This window comes from Leopardus geoffroyi, chromosome C1 (genome assembly GCF_018350155.1).
Source record: "Leopardus geoffroyi isolate Oge1 chromosome C1, O.geoffroyi_Oge1_pat1.0, whole genome shotgun sequence".
In the NCBI taxonomy this organism is placed as follows: Eukaryota; Metazoa; Chordata; class Mammalia; order Carnivora; family Felidae; genus Leopardus; species Leopardus geoffroyi.
In genome coordinates this window covers 86,016,804-86,027,756 of record NC_059328.1, presented here as the reverse complement: position 1 = coordinate 86,027,756, position 10,953 = coordinate 86,016,804, and the positions used below count along the sequence as shown (strand labels likewise).

General features: G+C 40.2%; 1 long non-coding RNA gene across 1 annotated transcript; it reads left to right on the top strand.

Moving 5' to 3' along the window:
* The first annotated feature begins 5,512 nt into the window (after nt 1-5,512).
* On the top strand, nt 5,513-10,744 carry LOC123600036. Its single transcript, XR_006713436.1, has 3 exons — nt 5,513-7,632; nt 7,881-8,915; nt 9,716-10,744. It is a non-coding gene; the product is annotated as an uncharacterized LOC123600036 (long non-coding RNA).
* The last annotated feature ends 209 nt before the right edge of the window (nt 10,745-10,953 follow it).

Sequence of the window (10,953 nt, the reverse complement as noted above, 5' to 3'; positions counted from 1 at the left end):
AGTTTTAACCCCTTCATTTGCTCTCATTGCTAAAGCTACTCTCTCTGCCACAGAAAACTGAAACACTTCCAAGGTGATAAAATTAAAGCTTTTCCTCGTTTTCAGTCCAAAAGGATATCTTTGCAAGGTAATGTGCATTTCAGAATAATGCTCATTTCAGAATAAAGAAAAAGCCAGAGAGAGAAAGGGAGGGCAACAGAGACAGAAAGGGGAGAAATAGACAAGCAGGCAGAAAGAAAGGGGGAGAGAGAGAGAGAGAATAGTAAATTTTACTCTTGACTTTGAAGTGGCTAAGTAACCACTACATCATGTGAACTGATTTTTTTCTCCATTAAGACGTAGTTGCAAATTCCAAAGTAAGGTCTAATTTTTCTCTCACAAGAAAAAGGAAAAGGTCCTATCTTTTGTGAGCTATTTTTTTTTTTCCAACATTTATTTTTGGGACAGAGAGAGACAGAGCATGAACGGGGGAGGGGCAGAGAGAGAGGGAGACACAGAATCAGAAACAGGCTCCAGGCTCTGAGCCATCAGCCCAGAGCCTGATGCGGGGCTCGAACTCCCGGACCGCGAGATCGTGACCTGGCTGAAGTCGGACGCTTAACCGACTGCGCCACCCAGGCGCCCCAAGAAATACTCAGGTTTTTTTTTTTTTTTAATTTTTTTTTTCAACGTTTATTTATTTTTGGGACAGAGAGAGACAGAGCATGAACGGGGGAGGGGCAGAGAGAGAGGGAAACACAGAATCGGAAACAGGCTCCAGGCTCTGAGCCATCAGCCCCGAGCCTGATGCGGGGCTCGAACTCCCGGACCGCGAGATCGTGACCTGGCTGAAGTCGGACGCTTAACCGACTGCGCCACCCAGGCGCCCCTTGTGAGCTATTTTTTAAAAGGGAGACAGCATTACTTCTTAGTTTTATACTTTCTATTCATAAAATACTCATAAAATAATTCTTTCAACAACAAATATCAACTTTCTGAAATGATTTTCTTGAGTGGAAAGTAAAGGAATACTACTAAAAGCAAGAGAAATCATTTTTCCCTCTTGTTTCAGAAAAGTTCCCAATCCTTTGGTTCAACTGCCTGGTAATGGAAAGTCCTTCTCAGACTTAAATGCAAATGTATGGAATTCATCCGAAGTGGTAAATCTCTTGCACTGGACCACAGACACAGTTAAAACGTGACAAATAATTTGTTTTTATTATATGGGAGGTGATGATAACCAATTTTATGCCCTTCCCACCCCATAGCACCCTGTCCAGTGAAATTATTTTTTTAAGCTATTTTTAAAATGACTGCTTTAGCCTTGAACACACATAGCTCAAGTCTTTGCAAAATGCTTGTTAATCAAAAAGAAACCGGAATAGCCACTTCCTTGTATTATATACATACTTGTCTACCTCCTCCACTGGACCATCAGTTCCTTCAATGCTTGGGAGCAGTTCTTGTACATCATTGTATCAACCTCTGCCTTCCCAGCATCTAATGCATGGTTTTGCTCTTAGCAGATCCAACAAAAGTACAATAATAGATACTATGAATTAAAATTTGGAAAAGAAACTTTCAAAATGCCAAAAATAATATGTAAATATGGCATGAGAAAAAGTTGGATTCTACAAGAAAATCCCCAAGCTCATGGACTCCTCGGCATGTGTATAACCAATAGCCCAGTGCTATGTAACAAAGGCTATAACTGAGGTTTGGAAAGTACACCTGTCCCTTCATGGCTGGAGAGGCTTTTGGGCATCCTTCTGGATACTGATGAGGATAGAGTCATAATGGACAAGGAAAGAAAAAGAAGTGGGAGAAGTAAGAGAAGTTCTTCTGGGGCTGTGATGAGATATGTGTGACTTCACCTACCAAACATCTAGGGATCGGAAAAGTGGCTTCAGGCAAAATTGGTTGGTAAACAAGTAACCTAATGGCCCTTTACAAAGTTGACGTCAAGGAAGAAGATGATCCAAACCATTTATGTTGTCTGCTTAACTTCAGAAGAAATCTAAAGGGGATTAAGGAATTTTAATGCATTTCTCTGAAGTACAAAAACAAGCGACTGATGGGATCTAAGATGGGATCCCGAAGACCAAGTCATGGTAAATAACTTCAGTTTGGAGTTTGGATATGATTCCAAGTTGTGAACATTGAAGAAATACCTAATCTATTGAATTAGTTTATAGTGCTTTCAGCAAAATATTTGCTAAAGTCCCTCATTATATCTTTGAGTTGTACACCATTTGAGGTTTCACCTGCTTCTCCCAGGTTGAATTGATTGCACTCTTCTACAGCCTCTGTACACTAATGCATTCTGGTAGCCGAGCACCTGTCATGTTACATTTATCTGTGAACATGTCTATCTTTCCCAACTTATAAACTCAGGTGGTTTTATTTATTTTTTCATCTTACATCTAGACCAAGATAAGGAATTCATTAAATTTTGTGGAATCAATGAATGAAGAGAGCTGCAAGTATATGTTTGACAGATTGGGACTAATCTTCCTGTGTTTTGTCTTTGAAATTGTTCAGTTCAACATTTTTATCAATAATCATAAGACGTGATTATCTAATTTATTCAAGACAGAAGACTGGAAAAAATAGTTAACCTTAGAAATGACAGAATCAAGATAAAGGAGATCTCAGAGCTAGTGAAGTGAAACAATGGGAATGCATTAAAATACAGTATTTAGATGTAAAACATCAAATACTTGAGTACAGGATAGAGGAGAGTTGACCTGACCATAATCCACAGGAAGACTTTCTGGTGGTTTCAGTGATCCATAAAGTGAACACAAGCTAACATTGACCATGAGAAACCAAAATAGATGCAACAAGCTCAAGCTGTACTCACAGCATTCAACTTTCTAATCACCTGAGGCAATCCAAGGTCATACTGGGAGCAGAGGTATCTGATTCAGGATACCATTTCTTATGATAGAGACAAAACGTAGAGAGTGTCCAGAGAAAAGTGATGAAGATGGTAGACAGCTCCAAAACCCTTGGTCTAGTAGGAGCTGTTGAAGGAACGGTATGTTTTGTTTGGATAAGAGATGCCTGTGACGCTATGTAATAACTGAATGACTGACATGCAGAGGAAAGAATACACTTGTTACTCTGTGTTATACCTAGGGGCTAGAAGTAGCCCCCATTGGTTTGGGGAGGACTAGGAATACGTGTGTCTTTTCCCCATGAGAGTTTCAGCACTTAACATAGTGACCTTTAGGGGCTCAGTAAAACAATACCAAGTGGAAAAACAATAACAATTTGAGAAATAACTTGACTCACAACCCAATAGTCCTGAGTTCAAATCCAGCTACTCTACTCAGGAATTGTAAAACCTTGCATAAGTATAGGTAGCCTCTCTGCACTCACTTACACATGCTCAAATAGGGGTAACAGTACCATTTCAAGTGATTCACATGATTTTTATGACTATCAAATTAAATGTGATCATGTGAAAACTCTTTAAATATATAAAGTGCCATATATATGTAAAAACATTAAGATACAGCCATACTGAGCTCACTGTAAAAAAAGGGCTTTCCAGTTATTAAATCTTTTCAACAATGAAAAGGGTCACCTCATGAATTCACCAACTCTTCGTCATTAGAAGTGGTCAAGCAAGGTTGGATGACATCTAACAACATGGCAGAGGTCAAGTTTTGCCTCATATAAGGTATCCAATTGGATGGCCACTAAGGTGCCTTCCACTGTTAGGATTCTTTAATTGTAGGCAGTACAATCCATCCTTTCTAGCCTAATTTCATCAATCCCCTATCGTCCATATGAAAATTTAAAGCATCTTCTGTAGCTTCTCTCATTGGACTCTGAGACGCTTCAGGCATATTTTTCTCAGCCTATTTAATAATTACTGAGTTTGTAGCAACTCCAACCCTTTCACGACTTTCAAGTAGGCAAATTATTATGATCCTCCCTGGAGGTGACCTAACACATCTGAGGGAAGTGACATTCCCAGTAATAACAGCGGCTCATTATGACAGTAATTCTCACCCAGGTGAGAGAAAGAGCAATTCGTTTTTTGGAGGGCACATCAGAATGGGATTGGGAAAGTGACAAAGTACTTCAGTACATTCTATCATGTCAACTTCTCCCCGCTTTAAGAATCAAAGGATCCAGGGGCGCCTGGGTGGCTCAGTCGGTTAAGCGTCCGACTTCCGCTCAGGTCATGATCTCACGGTCTGTGAGTTCGAGCCCCGCGTCGGGCTCTGTGCTGACAGCTCAGAGCCTGGAGCCCATTTCAGATTCTGTGTCTCCCTCTCTCTCTGCCCCTCCCCTGTTCATGCTCTGTCTCTGTCTCAAAAATAAATAAACATTTAAAAAAATAAATAAAAAAAAAAAGAATCAAAGGATCTATGTTTATTATTCCATTTGGCTCTATGTAACAGAAATCTTTTACAGTGGCAAAACTAGCGTGAGGTGCAAGGCAATGCAGTTCAACACTGAAGAAAACATCAAAGACCAAGACTGATTCTAATTGCTGGTTCTGTCATTCTTGGCATGTGGACAATCCTCCTGATCCTAAGATGGCTGCTCCATCTGCAAACATGACATCTGTATTTCAAGCAGGAAAATAAGAGAAAAATGAAGGGGAAAAGGACAAAGCCAGTGGAGTTTATCCCCTATTAAAGAGCTTTCAGGGGTCCCTGGTGGCTCAGTTGGTTAAGCATCCGACTCTTGATCTTGGCTCAGGTCATGCTCTCACAGTTTGTGAGATCGAGCCCCACATCAGGCTTTTTGCTGACACCACAGAGCCTGCTTGAGGTCCTCTCTCCCCCCTACCCTCTTCCCTCCTCTACTTGCACGCTCTCTTTCAAATAAGTAAACATTAAAAAAATAATAAATAAAGAGCTTTCAATAAGTTCCAGGTGGTGGCTTTCTCTTACAGCTCATTGGAAAGGTGGGAGATTGAATATTTTAACTGAATACAACCTAGTTGCCCCCAAACAAATCAGGACACTGTTCATAAGAAAAAGGGAAGAATGGATAATGAGTAGGTGGCTAGCAGTGTCTGTCACAATTTCCTAATTCAGTTCGATTTATAAGTGTTTCCTGAGGAGCTACTACACAGACACTGTGCTAGCCATGAAAACACATAAAAGAAGACACAGACTCAGTTCCTGTAGGAGAAGAACTGCACAGTTCACATAGTTCACAGCTTCACAAAGTTCAACTTGTGACTTATCTATAATTAGGAAATAAATTGTATTTTAGCAAGCCGATAGAAGTTTGAAATTTTCTGGAAAGCAAACTACATGAAGAATCGTTGGTTAAAAGCCTATTTCACCATGAGTTTATTGTAACTTTCTGGAATTTTGAGAAAAATATTACTCATCATTAGGAGTAAAAAATATCTATTTAATAATACACATGCACCTGATATGAGTGACTGACTGAATTGCTAATCTAGCACTGAATTATTACATAAAATAATAGTAGGAAAAAGACTGACCATAAAAATGATTTCTCCTTTCCATTTTGTAAATTAAACAGTTCAGAATTTTTATCATTTATGCTTTGACTATCACATGTTTTCAAGTTCACATTTCATGTGGACAAAGATGCCTTTGTGTATTCCAGTTCTCCTGTTTGGGATGACCCTCCCCTACTCTCTGCTAATCCCCATCTCTGGCCCTCTTAAACACCTTGCTTTGTATTTGTTCCATTGCTTGCTATTTCCAGCACGAGCTTTGCTTTCTCAATGGGTTTTAACACTGTGGGGGTAGGAGTCTTGCCTATTTTTACGTATTACTGGGTCTGATGCTCTGAGTGCCCCAAGTGCCTGTGAAGTGATAGCAAACGAGCGCATGCTTTCTGAGCTGCTGGGCGTTATCACAGATAACTATTGAGGCAATAATTCAGGACATTTCATTCTGTTATTAATAACCCTTCATATTTGTGTAACTCTTTCCCTAAAGAGTTTTCCAAAGTGTTTTGAGATTATTGTCTGTGAGCCTCACAGCAGCCCTATGAGAGGGGTGAGGTGGCTGTTTTTATCTTTATGGTGTTGAGCTGAAAACTGAGGCTCAGAGAAGTTTAGTTGGGCAAGATCACGCAGACAGTGAACTGGGTCTTAAACCCAGATCTCCTCATTCACAGTTCACTACTCAGTGCACTACACCAAGGTGTCTCAGTCTCGGTGTTGGTTGAGAAACGTACCTTCCCATTGATGCTGTCACTTAGGGGACCCAGAAGCTCATGAGTCTAACTCCAGTTTGACATAATGCATATGACAGGTGATCCAGGGGACTGAACCCACTTCTCAAGCTGATGAGTACAAGCTTCTCAATACCACTTTCAGGACCATTTTTGAAGCTTGAACACTGGAACAACTTATGCTGAGCATTTGGCATCTGCTGCCAGTGTACAAGAAAGAGAGGAATGAGCAGACAGTATGGGAGCCCCTTGTCCAGATTCTCTCTTAGAAGCCCAAGATCTAACTCCAAAAAAGGAATTCCCTTTGCCTCTTGTCAGAGCTTAGAAAATAAAATTAAGGGTGCCCCTGAGCATCAAAGCACACTCTCCACCCATGTTCTTCTAGCTGCCTCCAGTCAGCCCTAAGGGGGATTTCCTTGGCAGCCAGCCTGTGAGATCAGCCTCGTGGTCGCCATACCTCCTGGTCCCAAACAAATCCAACTCCATTCTTCACTTGCAACATGGGCAACACTAAGGAATGAGGAGATGAAAATATTCACGGATCCTCTCATTCCAGAATGATTGCAAAACATCTGTTTACATTGTAAGGGGAGACTTGGAGAGGACCTTTTATGAGATTGTGGTAAATAGGGACAAATAAACACATGGGAAAGATAAAAGAGGCAAATACCATAAGAGAAAGTCACTCTAAACCAAAATGTGTTAGGTCTATTAGTTAATTATTTAATTTGGAATGATCTCATAATTGACCAAGATCAGAGTTTTGTATGGAAAACAAATAAAAGAAGATATTTCTGCCATTTGACTAGAGCATGGATACCTCCCCCCCCCCCCAAAGCATAACACCTTTGGAAATCTCCCTTTAAAATATTTTAAATTTCTGTGCTAAATTAAAATTCCGATTTTAATAAACAACACATAAAAATTTTCCTTTGGAACCCAGTTCCATTTCAAGAACTCAACATTGCATTGTTAAACTGTTTAGAGAGATATTTTGACATTTGCAGGGTAGCATGAAGAAAAAAGTAGTCAGGAGGAGAGATACTGGGGTTCTTCTATTTTATAAATAAAAGGGCAACCTGGGACAAGAATCTTAACTTTTAAGGTCCAAGTTTTTTCACTGCAGAGAAGAATGGAGCAGGATAGATGGCCTTAAAGTCCTTCCTCATCATCATTATGATTTCTGGGCTAATAATAACCAGCCAAAGAACTGTGGACAAATCAGCCAAACACCTGCTAGTCAGGCATTATGACTCTAAGCAAACCAACACTGGCCATCTTGCAAGTCACATATTCCTTTGCAGGATCTTCATGGAAATCTTACTTCGTGGCTTTAGGTCATTCCTATTATGTGTGTGTGTGCGCGTGTGTGTGTGTGCGTGCGTGTGTGTGTGTGTGTGTTTATGCTTTAGACAGACTTTCTGTGGTTGCCTGAGGCTCTGGGCTCTAGGATTTATTTATTCCCCAGTGTTTCTTTTTTTTTTTTTTTTAATTTTTTTTTTTCAACGTTTATTTATTTTTGGGACAGAGAGAGACAGAGCATGAACAGGGGAGGGGCATAGAGAGAGGGAGACACAGAATCAGAAACAGGCTCCAGGCTCTGAGCCATCAGCCCAGAGCCTGACGCGGGGCTCGAACTCCCGACCGCGAGATCGTGACCTGGCTGAAGTCGGACGCTCAACCGACTGCGCCACCCAGGCGCCCCTATTCCCCAGTGTTTCTATTTGAACCCCTGGGCATGGATATGTCTATCTCCCTCCACAGCTAAGGTCAGTGACAAAATGAATATTTATTGAGTGTCTCCTACATTCCAAGCACTGTTCTAGGTGCTCAGGGATACAGTGGGGACAAAGCAAACATTAGGCCTACTTTCATGGAGTTTCCATTCTAATTTTTTTTAATGTTTATTTTTGAGAGAGAGAGAGAGAGAGAGAGAGAGAGAGAGAGAGACATAGTGTGAGTGGGGGAAGGGAGAGGGAGAGGGAGACACAGGATCTAAAGCAGGCTCTAGGCTCCAAGCTGTCAGCACAGAACCTGACACGGGGCTTGAACTCACAAGTGGTAAGATCCTGCCCTGAGCCGAGGTTGGTAGCTTAACCGACTGAGTCACTTAAGCGCCCCATGGAGTTTCCATTCTAGAGTAATGAGACAAAGACACGTGAAGGGCAAATGGATTAGAAGAAGGAAGACAGGGAAGCAAAGGAAACACCGGGTAGAAGTACAAAGTGTTTGAACAAGAGGATGGTGAGTTTCTTTCAGAAACTTCTCCTCTCCTTTCCCCTTTCTTCAGTATATACATATCTTAAATGTTGTTAGCGGCCTGAGATATAGAAAATGGCATGAAATAAATATCTTAGGAAGTCATTGGTTTTGCCCCAGCCAGGTTTAGCTAGAGGAGTGCAAGGTTCTGCAAGGCATAATGCTGGATAAACCAAAGTTGGGAGTTTGCCAGGTTAGGACAATGGCTCAAAAGAGGGGCACAGGAAGTGAGGGTGAGTCTGGAACATCATACAATAAGAACAGAGTCAAAGAACTATTAACTTGGGATTATAGTAAATAAATTGGAAAAAAAATAAGGAGGTAGTGGTCAGAAAATGGTAATCTTGATATTGAGGGCTAGAAGTTTCCTAATTTTATGTTTCTCGTTCTTTTTGCCCTAGCACACTGCCGACTTTCAAGACAGTCTCAATTCAGCTCAACCCCAGCCCTTTTTTGGTCTTCCTGTACCAGTAGCTGTCCAGGAAAGTCTTGTAAGTAACTTAGACATCACCTTTTCCTGAGATTGGTATCGTCAGACGTAAACTATTTTTACCATTGTTTCCTCTGATTTCATAAAACTTTCCATTTCCAAATCACACTCAAGATTCACAGCCCTGTTAAGCAAATGCAAAAAGTTATGTGAAATAAATCAGCTGAATTCAAAAATTCCCTGCTTTCAATCTCTATTTTTTTTGGCTCGGAACATATGCTGTGGAAATTCCAAGACTTCCATATAAAAAAATTAGAAAAGATTGCTTGTGATTTGCCACATTATAACTAAAATGGGACTTAAGGAGAATATCCTGTTTTTGAAGACCTTGTGCCAGGATAAACAGGGTAAATATTAAGTGATTCTAATGTTTAAAAGGGAAATTGTAACACAAATATTGCATCGTCCTTATGGAGATTAAACCATTTTCTAAAAATTCCCTAGGCAGTCTTTTAAGAATCCCAAAGGGAATAAATAAGTAAGTGAGGAGAAATGCTGAATGTAAAAATAAAAGTAGACAGCTTAGACCTAAAAGATTTCCCATTTGAAGGATTTGGACACCTAAGAGTCAGTGAGTTCGATTAATTCCTCCATTCCAGGGCTGATGCCATCTTTGCTTCAGATGACAGGAATCTTTAGAAGCCAGCAGGCACCAGGCAAACTGACATTTTCCATGCCTTTCAGGATTCTGGAGAAGAAATGTTTCAGTTGGCAATTTTAGTTTCTTCTCAAGACTGTTCTTACGTGTTGTTTTTTTTTCCAAAGAATCGCTACATGTTTTTTAGTTGTCGTTGTTTCCAGATCAGCAAACTAGACAGAACTTAGAAGAAATTGTGCCACGTAACTCATCTTCAAAGCAGAGAATCCAGAAAGACCACTGTGAAGCTCTACTGGATAAAAGTTCCAAGACCATAAATGAGATGTTTGTGTTGGAAGATATCTGAAAATCAGCTAGTCCTGTGGTTCTCAACCAAAGAGTGGTGATCAGGTATGAGTGCTATTGCCAATAATTAATCATTAATAATAATATGTTGCCAATTGGAAGTGGTTTATTATTATTATTATTATTATTATTATTATGAAATGATTCATTTCAAAAAATAGATAAGATTGTAGGTAATTCCCATGACAAGCCCATCATGCTTACTCACTTGGATTCTGAAGTGCTGTCCTGATTAGGAGTAAAGAGGTGGGATTACAGACTGCTCGCCTTGGCTTACTCATAACTCTCAGTCTGTCTTATCTATGACAGGGTGAGAAAGATAACCAACATGCTGCTAATTATTATAGTTGTTTCAATTAGAAAAAAAATGTGTTCAGTCATATTGTTTTTCATCCTTGTGAAATATTAATGGGTTTCACCCAAATCTGGGTCTGTGAATGTTAAAATCATCCATCCTATACCACAATGAGAAAAATTAGAGTCTCTGATCAAACTCAACCCAATCAGATGTAAAAGCAGGATTCAGTGACTGCCGGGATCACAGTGAGGGGCCCCAGAGCCAGCGCTAGAACTCAACTCTCTTTCCACCAATCTCTGGTGGCTCCAGAACATCTGCCTTTTAGGGTCACACAGGAAAAATAAAATAATTTTTTAGTAGTTCCATTGAATGTCAAGAGGAACAAGGAATGCATGACCACTTTGAGGGAAAGAGCATAAAAATAATTCTTTAAGGATCAGACATGCAAAAAGAATAAAACAGAAAATAATAAGCTTATACAATGTAGCATTTGATGTGTTGTGGAAAAGGAGGGTAACATCTAAAATATTTCAGGGGCACCTGGGTGGCTGAGTCGGTTGAGTGTCTGACTCTTGATTTCAGCTCAGGTCAGGATGTTGCGGTCCCTGAGTTCAAGCCCCACATAGGACTCTGCGCTGACAGTGTGGAGCCTGCTTCGGATTCTCTCTCTCTGTCTCTCTCTCTCTCTCTGTCTCTCTCTCTCTTTCTCTGCTCCTCACCCACTTGTTCTCTCTCTCTCTCAAAACAAATAAATTTCAAAAAAATAAAAAAAATATTTAAAAAATTAATAGCTGATAG